The sequence below is a fragment of the Panthera uncia genome, unplaced genomic scaffold (assembly GCF_023721935.1).
Source record: "Panthera uncia isolate 11264 unplaced genomic scaffold, Puncia_PCG_1.0 HiC_scaffold_1529, whole genome shotgun sequence".
Taxonomy (NCBI): domain Eukaryota; kingdom Metazoa; phylum Chordata; class Mammalia; order Carnivora; family Felidae; genus Panthera; species Panthera uncia.
Window position 1 is genome coordinate 1 of NW_026058172.1, and position 12,733 is coordinate 12,733.

The following is a 12,733-nucleotide window of genomic DNA, read 5'->3' on the forward strand; positions in this document are numbered from 1 at the left end:
ACTGCCGCCCTCCAGCGGGGGTCACCTGAGTGGCGGCGCCCCCCCCCGCCTCGACCCAACATCACTGCCACTTGAGTCTCGCGGGGAGGAGCCCTTTGAACTGCTTGCCCAGCGGAGGAAGGTAGGTTAGTGGAACAGACAGAAATGAGCCTCTGGGGAAAGACGGAAGAGGGGAGAGGAAGAGGAAATGCCCAAGAGAACAATCCTCCCCCTTGTAGAATCTGCTAACAACAGGAAAAGAACTCTAGGCAGGATCCAAAACAAGACTGAAAGCCAAAACTGCCACGTATGACCATCCCTGTGTGAGCTTTGAGGCTTATGGGGACAGACCGCTCACCGCCGGGCTGGCGTGGGCGGTGAAATTTCTGGATTGGTTCCCTCACCCCGGCAAACGTTTCCGTTTCCCCTCTGTGCCAGGTGTCGGAACACCAGGGCGGACAACACCCCCCAGGAGGGAAACGGATCCTAGGGGGCAGTGTCCGCACACCCGGGTCAGCGGCACAGCTCTTGGGAGGCAGAGGGCGCCCTGGGCCAGGCCCAGTCTCCACGCGCTCCTCTGTCCACGGGACCAGAATGCCCGGTGGGAGGTGCCGCGCACAAAAGGGCCACGCCGGGCAGCAGGTGCGCAGAAAATAGCCAGCCTGGGCTCCTGCCGGGCTCCCCTGCCTCCCTTACGGCCTCCGCTGTTCTCATAACTTCTCTGGGCCTCAGTTTCCTGAGGAACAGTCCGTACCTGCTGCTGTGGTAGCCGTGAAGATAATGGGAAACTGAAGGGTGTAAAAGGACCGACAACTGGAAAGCATCCGACAAATACCGGGAGGTAACGTCACAGCTTGGAGGAGAAAAGAAACGGGTGACGCGCTTAATGAGCTTAATTGCAGTATCGAACAGAACCGGGCTGGAGGCCGAGGCCAAGGCCGGCCGGGGCTCGTGGGCGGCCTGCACTTCTTACGGCCACTTCTCGCCCGCGGGCCCAGCACCGACCATGAAAACCCGGGATCCCAGCGGCCCAGACACAACCGGTGCGGGTCCGGGTCAGTGAAATTCCAACTTCTGTTCTTCAGAGAAAATGAGAAGAAAAGGACAGAAGAAAAGGACAGGCCTATGACGGCAGGGCAGAGCCCCAGTGGGGGCTGCTCCTTCCCTGCCGGCCGTGGGACACTGTGAGCCCCCCGGGGGAAGGGGGAGCCCCTGAGGGAGAGGCTGGGCTCTTCTCTACGGGCCAGATGTCTCCCGGGGACTCAGTTGTGGCTTCTGCCTGGTTCGGGCCCGTGGTGCATGGAGGAGACGGTTTCTGCACAGGACGCGCCCCTCAAGGACGGGGAAGCAGCAGGTGCGGAAGGAGAGTTCTGGAATTCGCCCAGAGCAAGCCCCAGTGTTCCGAGGAGGCTGGGCGGCTCAGATCTGCACAGGACAGGGTGTGCACTCACAACACATCCCCACACCGCACCCCTCCACACCCCACGGCACATACATTATGTATATACCACGCCCCACGCCCATACTGGTGTGCCCCCCCCCCCCCCCCCCGATTGTGCAAAGCCTCAGTCTGTTCGCCGGCTCCCAGTGGAGGAGAACACAGGCCTGGTGGGGCAGGGGTGGGGGGTGCTGACGACGGCCTTTCCAGCACATCAGTGTTTGGGACCACGGAGGGCTTCCCTCCTGGGCTCGTTCTTATCTTAGAGAAAAGAGCATGGGCCGCGTTTACCATTCACTCACTCACTCCCTCCACCACGTCTGGACCCTCACCCGGTTTAGACTGCACACCGGGACCTCACTGCACACGGGAACCTGAGGACATCAACAGGGAGCCGCCGTGAGCCTCCCGGGAAGAACATGCCGGAGCCGTGCTCTGCCAGGGCAGGCTGGGGACAGGCCTGTAGAGCCGTGAGGCCCCTTCTTGAGCAGTGACATAATAACCATATAACATATGGCACCAATAACATCACAGTACTGAACAGTGCAGAACAATATGGAACCAATGGATAGATTAACAAAGGTAGGGTGTGGGGAGGTGGGGCAGCTCGGGGGCAGAAGCAAAAAAATGCCATCAAATCCTAGGAATTCAGACTAATGACTCGAAGGGCAGTTCAAATTTGTCAAGTCCAGGTCAAAAAACGTCTGAAAAGGTGCCTCTGAATTCGTTTTCAGGTAAAGGGTAAGGCCCGACCCAGCGCTGTGAGGGAGGCAAGCCGGCATGTGTATGAGCAGAGAAGTTAATTGTTATTAGCACAGCGCTCACTCCCAGCCTCGGAGCGGAGTCAGAGGCCCGGAAGGTCATGTGTTTCACAGCCTTGCTTTCCTGTCTGGGAATCAGGACTTTGGGCTGTGTGGACCCCGAGGCATGTTTGAGCCCCGGTGGACGCGTTTGCAGCAGCTGGGAAGTCCGCTCGCTTCGCTGGGATGTAGGTCCCTCCCCACGGCAGAGCTACTGGGGACACGGCTGCCACCAAATGCTGGTTTGGTACCACTCGGGGCTCAGCTCACTAAACCAAAAATTTTTTTCTTTTTCTTTCTTTTTTTTTTTTTTTTAAACTTGGAAGGAATCTGCCAGTGAATCATCATCTCATATGCTATTTGATCCGTGTTTAATGTCTTTGGGAAGAAATAAAAACAGTAAGTCATTCTCAACATCAATGGCATCAGCCCGGCTCACACACGAGGCTCACAAATGGTGACGGGCCGGCTGACCCTCGGTGGCCACGGCGGCTGCAGCCTTTGGTTGTCATTGGAGAGCGTGTGTATAATCAGGAGTGCAGACAGCTCACAGAAGCTGCCCTTTGCCATTTTTACTCTTTAAAAGAAAAGTTTTTTTTTTTTAGATTTATTCACTTTTGAGAGAGAGAGAGAGAGGGAGACAGAGCATAAGCAGGGGAGGGGCGGAGAGAGAGAGGGAGACACAGAATCCGAAGCAGGCTCCAGGCTCCGAGCTGTCAGCACCGAGCCCGACGCAGGGCTTGAACTCAGGGACTATGAGATCACGACCTGAGCTGAAGTCAGATGCTCAACCGACAGCCACCCAGGCGCCCCTGCCGGTTTTACTCCTTAAATCACAGCACCAGAAGCCATAGATTCGGCAGGGAGAGTTGAGACCAAGGTACAAACTCACACACAGCCAGTGTCGATCAGCCTGCATTCACAGGGCACGTAGCAGGTGAAAAACACAGCGCTATGTGCTGGGGATACGCAGAAGGAGAAGATGCTTTCGTGCTGCTTATTGTCTGGTTGGGAAGGCAAGGCACGAATGCCTTCCCTCTTTTCTAGGCCGAGTCAGCTCCTACACTAGCCGGACACCGAGCTCCCGTGCCGGCCGGATAAGGGGGCGCAAAAGAAGGCAGCGTTCGGGGAGGAATCGACAGACTTGAGCGTTCGGGCTGCGGCCCACGTCCTTTCCTGCCCTCAACCCCCGGGGACACAGGGTTGAATTCCATTCACCCAGGGCACGGCTGGGAATAAGCCCACAACCGATTAGCACGGCGCGTAAAACACAGGAAGGACACGGTGCTTGGCACTTGGGGAGAAGAAGCAAGTCAGGGAGGGAGGTCAGAAGGTCCGGCTGACACCGCGCCCCCCCCCCCCCCCATGTCCTCCCCAGGCCCAGCCCTTCCACAGTGATCTGCGGCCCACGGAGCCCATCATCCTGGCATTCCAGGCTTCCAAATTTCCCGTCCGTGACTTTCCGACCCAGATAGTCTCTAACTTCAGAGAAAGAGCCAGTCTCCTGGACACGCTATGAGGCCCCAGGCACAGCCACCAGAGCAAACCTTTGTTAAGTATGTTCCCAGGGCGTCCTTCTCAGCTAGAAACCTGCACATACGGCCTGTCAGGTCCAGGAATGTCAAGGGGGCCACAGGACAGAACACGTGCAGTCTGGGCTGATCCGGAAATCCGGGCCTTGGGAAGAGAGGATCGGTGCGGGCCGCCCTGAGACACCTGTGTCGCAGAGAAGGGAGGCCCTGTGTGGGCTCGGACCGGGCTCAGGGGGCCCCAGCCCAGGTGCCAGCAAGCAGCGAGATCGTGGGGACATGGCTCGATCACCCATCCATTCATTCACTGCGGAGGCTCCCTCTGTGTCCCGCCCTTTGGGCGCTGAGCACAGACTCACTGGCAGGGACGGCCCCCTTCCCACTTGTCTCTGCCTTTCATCTCCACGACACAACGAGAGAGCTACCCGCGGCAGAGGCTCAGAGATGCCGACGGGCAGTGAGTTCCTGCCCGGTGCTGGCAGTGCTGATTCGGGCCAGGACAACAGCCGCCCCCATCACACCCCCCGCCCCCGCCGCCCCCATCAGAATGCCAAGCCAAGTCTGCAGGCTCACGGTGTGTGTGTGTGTGTGTGTGTGTGTGTGTGTGCAGGTGCATGCCCACATGCACATTTGCCTGGCATTTGCCCACAACGCTTGTCATGCAGGGTCTGCCTCTGTGGTTGAGGGGTGAAGGGGACGCCCACGGGAAGTGATATTGCAAAGTCATCCCAAATCCCTGCAAAAATAACCCTCAACTGGCAACACAGGAAGGATTTCCCCTTTCCTAGCGTCCTGCCTCCAAACTGCAGCGGCCGCTACCTCAGAAAGGCCTGGAGAATGGCTCTCCACGGGACCCAGCTGGAACCCGCAGACTAGGCAACACTTTAGGGGGGCGACAAGCCCAACACCCAGAGGGGAGGTTAGCCCGGGATCACGCTCTCCCGTCCTCTTCTGCAAAATCCCAAATCTCCATGCCCCAGGTAACCTAACATCTTCCAGAAGAACTGTGGTGAACCAAATCTCTGTGAGCAGCAACCATGAAATTTTCGCGGGAGCGGGGGGGGGGGGGGGGCGTATCACTACACTACTTAAAGCACAAACTGCTTCCTTATTATGATATTTGTTACGGTGATCTGTGATCACTGATTACAACTCCCTGAAAGCTTAGAGGATGATTAGCATTTTTTTAGCAATATTTTCTTTTGTTTTGTTTTGGATGATTAGCATTTTTTTAGCAATATTTTCTTTTGTTTTGTTTCGTTTTGTTTTGTTTTGGTTTGGTTTGGTTTTTTTTAGAGAGGTAGAGAGAGCATCTCCAGCAGGCTCTGTGCTGATAGCAGAGCTCACGCAGGGCTCAATCTCACGACTCGTGAGATCATGACCTGAGCTGAAATCAAGAGTCGGACACTTAACCGACTGAGTCACCCAGGGGCTCCAGTAATGAAGTATTCTTTTAATTTTTTTGAACATTTATTTATTTCTGAAAGAGAAAGAGAGCAAATGGGGGAGGGTCAGAGAGAGAGCGAGACACAGAATCCGAAGCAGGCTCCAGGCTCTGAGCTGTCAGCACAGAGCCCGATGCGGGGCTCGAACTCACAGACCTCGAGATCATGACCTGAGCCGAAGTCGGACGCTTAACTGACTGAGCCACCCAGGTGCCCCGGTATTTTTAAATTAAGGTATATACACTGGTGGGTTTTTTTAGACCTAATGCTATTTCACACTCAGTAGACTACAGTATTGTATAAACATAACTTTTATATGCACTGGGAAACCACAACATTCATTGACTCGCTTTATTGGGATATTTGCCTTACTGCGGTGCTCTGGAACCAAATCTGCAGGGTCTCCGAGGCGTGCCTGCACACAGAGCCAGATTTTCCCCCTCCCATCTTGCAGCTCCCATAGAGCTGAGGAAGGAAGGAGGGGAAACTGGTTAAGGCAGCACCTTCCACACTAATCTATCCCCCGAGGCAGAGGCCCCGCCTGGGGCTCCGGTCCCAACCCCGGAAGCACGGTCCCAATCCCTGGGAACACGGTCCCAACCCCCAGGAGCATGGTCCCAACCCTGGGAGCACGTTCACAAGGGGGAACAGGACGGATTAGAGAAGGAAGGGCAGGGTGGTGGGAGAAACACTCCTCCCTCAGGAAGACCAAGGCAGAGGGCACACCCCCAACATCCACACAAAAGAGGCGGAGCCCCCCCCCACCCGGGGGATGCGGGCTTCCTCGGGGGACAGTCAGCAAGGAGAAGTGCAGGGGTGTCTGGGCCTGGTCTGAAAGCGACAACGTTTGGGGGGTGCTGGGAGTCTGCCGGTCTGACCTGCTAACGCTCATGTCCGCTCAAAGGGAAACAGCAGCCTGGCACCTGCCTCCCGGCCTTGCTGCCCCCTCGGGCGCACTGGGTCTCGTGCTGGGCACCCAGCAACCTTAAGGGGCTTTATTAGGGTGGAAATACGCACACTTCAATAGGTCTGGGGTCCAAATCTTAGCCTCACGGCTGAGCGTTAAAGGGGATTCCTTCTGGGTGGGAAGGTGAGAATTACATGCTTCTAGGATCTAGAAGGTGGGCTCTCCCGGGCTGGGCCTGGCCCCTCCCCCGTGCTGCCTCCTTCTGTCTTTGGCAACAGACCCCACACCCCTGGCCTCAACTGGTGCTCACAGCACTGGGGTGGGCAGGGCAGGGCAGGGCCGATGACTAATGACAGTCACTGTCATAATTACCAGAAGCCGGGGAGGAGGAAGAGGAAGAAGGGCTGTGAGGCAGCTGAGGCTCCCCGCCAACCCCCACCCCCGCCGGCCTCCACTCTTACAACCACCCCAAGAGGGAGGTGTGAGTAATCCTCTTACAGAGGAGACTTGGACTTGGGGAGGCTGTTAAGTGCACCCAGTAGGATCTGGAGGACACAAACCCAAAGCCAGAGGCCTTTCTCCCACTCACCACCTACTTCCTCACTTGGGAACAGAGCCGAACACGGAGCCCGGCAAGAGCGACAGACGCCACAGCAGAGGCAGCGGGGTCCTGGGCCCTCAGGAGAGCTTGTTCAGTGCCCAGCCAGCACCTCCTGGCGGGGGAGCCAACAGGTGGCACAGGAGCCCTCCAGAGTGCCTCTAGAGGACAGAGGACAGGTAACAGGTGCAGCCCTGGGGTCAGAACGGCACTCGAACATTACAGGCATTTTGCTTCCCCGGGATCCTGCCTAGAACCCAAAGCAGGCGGTGGCCTGAGATGGGGCCAGGAGGGTGGTGGATTCAAAGAGACCAAGAGTTGGCAGGTCATGCTAATTACTGTGGACTTGACCCCCTGACTGAGGGGAGAGCAGCTGGGCTCCGGGTCTGGGGGGCCGGGCCTGGTCAGGGCTTTGCCGTGCTGGCGGACAAGAGGATCACGGGGCTGTGAGCGAGAAAGGGGTTCCCGTGGTCAGTCTTTTGGGGAGGCGGGAAGGGCGGCAGAGTGGAGGGGCTGGGGGAAGTCCACGAGAGGGCAGAGAAAAGCCTGGAAGGACGCAGGTGGGGCCAGAGAAGGGGGCAGCGTTTGCACCAAGCTTTCAGAGGCCCCAGTGAGACCATGGGGAGGGCTGGGGGCGAAGGGAGGTGGGGGTGGGGAGGCTCGGCCCCGGGGCCCTGGGAAGGCAGCTCTTTCCCCTCTGTGGGAGGGGGAGGTGGGCAGGACCTAGGAGGTGGGAGTTTTCGGGAACGCCCTATTCCCATCACTGGATACATTCCCAAATCAAAGCACCCGAGGTCAAAGGACCTACGAGAAAGACGGGCCAGCTTAGGGCGAGAGCCGAGCTGATCACGGGACCTGGGTGGGTTCTTTCCATCTCAGAGCCTCAGGTTCCTGACCACCTCAGGTGTCCTGGGCAGGCTGTCCCCTGCTCCCCGACTTCTGGTCTTCCCTGCTCTTCCCACTGAGCTGGGTGAAATCCCCGTCGGCCAGCCGCAGGCAGGACCCCACAGAGTGGTAGAACCCCCCCCCTCCCCGCCCTCCAGTCCTCACCTGCTTCCAGACCCACGTGGCCTCCCAAAGTGACTTACCCAAGGCCAAGCGGAGGCGGAGACAGCCGGGACCAGAAACTCCGGGGGCTGGTTCCACGTCCTTGTCTGGGCCGCTAGACCATGCCCTGGAAGGGAGGAACAACAGGTCACTTAGGGTGCAGACACCCCTGGCCCAGAGCCCACTGCCTTTCCGGTTGCTTCGGTGCACTTACCGGGGGGAACTATAGCCTTTGCAAGCCCCACACTAAGCACAGGAAAGCCCTGGGTTCCTGGGAGCCACTGAGGCCAGGGGCCATGAGCACTGGGAGGGAGGAAAGTCCCCACGATACTGATGGGACGAGTCTCCCAGTGGGACCCCGGCCACCCCTTGGGTGAGGTCACCGGCTATCACAAGCTGGCGCAAACGCCGGGTGTGGCCCTTGGCCACGGCCTCTGTGGTCTGCACACCCAGGGCTCGGGCTCTGGCTGCATCACTGAGTCACTGCGGCCCGTCACCACGCCGCCTGCGGCCCGACCCGACGCTCTGGCCCACAGGGTCACCGTAAGGGCCCTGAGGGCTGTGCACGGGGTGGGCTCACAGGGGCTCCACCAGCCAAGCTCCCGTCCTGCACGCAAGAAAGGTCAGATGGCCATCGCCAACCTCTAGCCAACGGTTCCCGGAGTCACAGGGTCACGATGGGAAGACACGCCCACGCACCACGGGCATCCTGGGTGCCCCGACCCATCCCCGCCTTCAACCACCACCACCACCAGTTTCTGGCACATTCCAAACACCCTGCACGCGTGGCTAACTGACGGCCGACCTCCTCCTTCAGCCCTTTCGGCTGCACCCTGTACAGGAAGATGAAGTGTAATTATAACATCCTCGCGGCTACAATCTGCCCGCTGCCAGGTGCCGTACGAAAAGCTTTCTGTGCATCCTCTGTTTGCGCTAACCGATTTAATCCTCCCATCAACCTCTGAGGTGGGCATCTCAGTAACCCTGCGGTACAGATGGGGAAACTGTGGCAGAGCGAGAACGGAGCCCAGGCAGTCCTGGGCTCTCACACCCGGGGCCACACGGCCTCCCCCCCCCCGGCTGGCTCCTTCTCGATCTCCAGTGCCCTCTCCCGCCGTCTCCGCACCTGCCAGCCCATTTGTCTTCCCGATCCAAACACACTTCTCGGCTATTTTCTCAGAACACACGGTCATCTCCTACAATGGTCACCGTTTATACGCCCTCACTGGAGTGGTCCCAAGGACCGGAGCCAAGTAGCTCCTTCACCCCCAGAAAACAGGGCCCCCGGGCCGTGCGGGTACCCGGGGGCGTCCCCTCGCTCCTTTGCTCCTGCGAAATAAAGGGCAGGATCTGCTCCCAATGGACCGTGAGCTCCAGGAGGGCGGGAAGGCACTGTCTTCACTTCTGTGCTGCCAGTATGCAACAGGCGCCCAATAAATAATCGGTGTTTGACCAGTGAGTGCCCCCAAACTCATCACGTGGACATTATTGAAAGCAGAGTGCACTTCGCTCCGTTAAAATTCTACCCTGTCGCAGCACTACAGAACGTACGTGCCGATTACATTATTTAAGTTCAGGGCTGGGATTTAAGACATGGAAGAGAAAAGCCATACAGCGTCTTCCCATCAGAAATTCTCACTGGAAGGTCACTGTGCTTTTAGAGAGCACCACACACACACACACACACACACACACACACTCACGGTACTTTGTGTATATACTTTATTTCATTATATAATGTAAATTTGTTAAAAGAGACTTTATTTTTATTTTTTTTATTTTTAAAAACATTTTTTAATGTTTTTTATTTATTTTTGAGACAGAGAGAGACAGAGCATGAAGGGGGGGAGGGGCAGAGAGAGGGAGACACAGAATCTGAAACAGGCTCCAGGCTCTGAGCCATCAGCCCAGAGCCCGACGCGGGGCTCGAACTCATGGACCGCGAGATCGTGACCTGAGCTGAAGTCGGACGCTTAACCGACTGAGCCAGCCAGGCACCCCAAAAGAGACTTTATTTTTAGAGCAGTCTCATGTTCACAGCAAATTGGAGCAGAAAGCACAGAGTTCCGGCACCCCTGTGCCCCCCACGCACAGGCTTCCCCGTGATCAACACGCCCCACTACAGACGGGGGCATGTTTATTACAGATGGTGAACGCACACAAACACACGTTATCACTCCCAATCCATAGTTTGCATTAGGGTTCACTCTTGGTGGTGGACGCTCTGGGGGTCTCGACAAGGATATAATGATGTATATCCACCATTACAGCATCATACAGAGATGTTTTACTGCCCTAAAAGTCCTCTGAGCTTGCCTCGCCCCATATTTTTAAATTCTTTATTTATTTTTGAGATTGAGACAGCGTGTGAGCAGGGAAGGGGCAGAGAAAGAGGGAGACAGAATCCGAAGCAGGCTCCAGGCTCTGAGCTGTCAGCACAGAGCCCACCGCGGGGCTCGAACCCACGAACCGTGAGATCGTGACCGGAGACGAAGTTGGACGCTCAACCGACTGAGCCACCGAGGCGCCCCACGTCCCATAGTTTTAAAAGACACTTTCAAATCGACGATCTTAGCGAAGTTATCTTGCACTCGGTAAGCCGGCTTTGACACTCAAGGAGGTCAAGCCCCAGATAGGGTCAAAGGTCCTCCCCAAGGTCACCTTTGTGAAACGGCTGGCAGCAGGATGTGCTAGAAGCTTTGTGTCCAGTCATCATTTTATGATCCTGCCCTTTTAACGGTCCTAGCAGGGAAAGCCCATTCGAACCCTCAGTTGACAAGAGGAGCAAACACACTCAGGGACCCTTGGCCACGGTTCCACGAGCCGAAGCAGGATGGCTGCCCAAAACGCCAATCCCTAAACCCATGCTCTGTGCTTTCCAGACGCCCTCATGAATTACAGGGGCTTATAGGAGACTGTGGGAATGCAGTGAGCGAGCCCCCGCCGGTCGGGGGGGCTCTGGAGCCCGAGTAGGCACTCCCCCAGCCCACACCCCTCTCCGCGGGACCCTGCCCTCCAGGACACACACCACGGCCACACCGCGTGATCAATGCCACCACACCTCGCCTGGGTGCAGGTCAGCTCACTGTGGGCTACAAAGGCCCCGCCATTTCCAGCCTCCCAGGGTCAGTCCTGAACAGCCAACGCGCTCGGTGACCAGCCCCGTGCCCCGAATGCCAGACGAGAACATCTCCAGTCCACACAGACGCCTTCTACCACAGTTCCTCCTGTCTCACTGGGACACGCGCCAGCTCTCCTGGGGAAAGTACTGGGTGGCAGGAGAGCAGGGAAGAAGTCTGGTCCCGGCGGGCCTCTGCCGCTGAGCGGCCCTGTGACTTGGCCACGCCCTGTCATCTCTGCCATTCCGTTTCCCCAAGCCGTGACAAAGCCTGTGGCCTGCATGCCCTCAGAGGCTGGGCCAGCTCCGACACCAGGCTTCCCAGCAGAAGGAGGGTCCATGAGTCCAGAGGCCTTGAGGGCTCTCTGGCTCCCCAGCTGCTTGGGAACACTCCCCGAACTCAAATGGCAAATTTCCTCCTGGCTCTATCGCTAAGCCACAGGGGCTCCCCGGCCGCCAGCTTTCCCGTGACAGATAAAGATTACAGTCGTCGCCCAAGACTGAATCAAGTAGCAGAAGTCATTATGCAGAAATAATTATGTGGAGTGATGTCTGGTCGCTCCTGATTTCTGCCTAGCGATTGCGCTCCAAGCGGTCTGCCTCTTCCTCTCCAGGAGAGCTAACTGCAGAGGCCTGGGGGATCCAGACGTACTGGGCATGATCCCCCGGCACCAAACTCGTGCCGGGTGGGGCACCAGCATCCTGGGTTAAGGTTCTCTGGGAGGCCCTTCTGCTGAGCACTTGGGAGAGAGGAGACATAGAACTTCCCCAGCCCCTTCCTCACGTCAGACATAAGATACCTCCTTCTCGTAGGTTGGGGTCTCTGGGCGGTGACTTGGGCAATGACCAGGCCTGACCTATTCTTGTCCTCCCGGCTTCTAGCACACAGAAGGGCCTCGGGAGAGCAGGGAGAGGGACAGCATAGACGGCTGTGTGGCCAGACCACCCGGGCTCCAATCCTTTTTTTTTTTAATGTTTATTTATTTTTGAGACAGAGAGAGACAGAGCATGAATGGGGGAGGGTCAGAGAGAGAGGGAGACACAGAATCGGAAGCAGGCTCCAGGCTCTGAGCTGTCAGCACAGAGCCCAACGTGCGGCTCGAACCCACAGACCGCGAGATCATGACCTGAGCCGAAGTCGGACGCTTAACTGACTGAGCCACCCAGGCGCCCCCACCCAGTCTCCAATCCTAGCTCTACTGTTCCCTCTACTGCCTGGCTGTGTGACCCTGACCCACTAGTGAACTTCTCTCTGCCTCAGTTTCTAGGTATGTGGAGTGGAGATGGTAATAACGCTACCTAGTTGATCAACGGTTTATAAAAACTGCATGAGCCAATGCACAGAAAGATGCCTGGCACGTAGGGAGAACTCAATGTCAGCAAGGACTGAAAGGCCACAAAGAACATGATCATCAGGATCTAAGCCCCTAGAGAGACATACGCTACCAAAACCTACTCCAGAAAAATCTGGAAGATCTGAAAGAAAGAGACAATCCGAAATGCCTATAAGCAGGCAAGAGCTTGAATTCGTAATCAAAATATTACTCACGCACAGGAAAGCCCAGACCCAGATGGCTTCACTTCCCACTTCTATAAACATTTCAAGAATCAATACCAATTCTCACAAACTCATCCAAAAAAACAGAAGAAGAGGGAACACTTCCCAACTTGTCCTATAAAGCAGGTACTGGCCCGGACATCAAAAGCAGACAAATTTCACGAGAGAAGAAAGATAGAGATCAGCGGCCCTAATGCAACCCCCCCTAAAAATCAACAAGATACTAGCATACCGAATCCAGCAACATAAAGAATAAAAAGAATTATACGTCATGACCAAGTGGGATTTATCTCAGGAATGCAAGGTCGGTTTAC

The 12,733-nt window shown here is 56.7% G+C and overlaps 1 protein-coding gene across 2 annotated transcripts in view; it reads right to left on the bottom strand.

Moving 5' to 3' along the window:
- Positions 1–6: 6 nt before the first annotated feature.
- LOC125917145 (uncharacterized) overlaps positions 7–12,733 on the bottom strand; it is a 48,766-nt gene continuing 36,039 nt past the window's right edge. The window contains exons 3-4 of one of the 2 annotated variants that reach the window (XM_049623406.1): positions 7,785–7,870; positions 7–832 (exon numbers count right to left, since the gene is read on the bottom strand). The gene's annotated coding sequence lies outside the window, so the exon portion shown is untranslated. Of the gene's footprint in view, positions 833–5,006; positions 7,871–12,733 lie in introns of those variants that run through there. The other variant, XM_049623409.1, reaches the window with a different exon arrangement.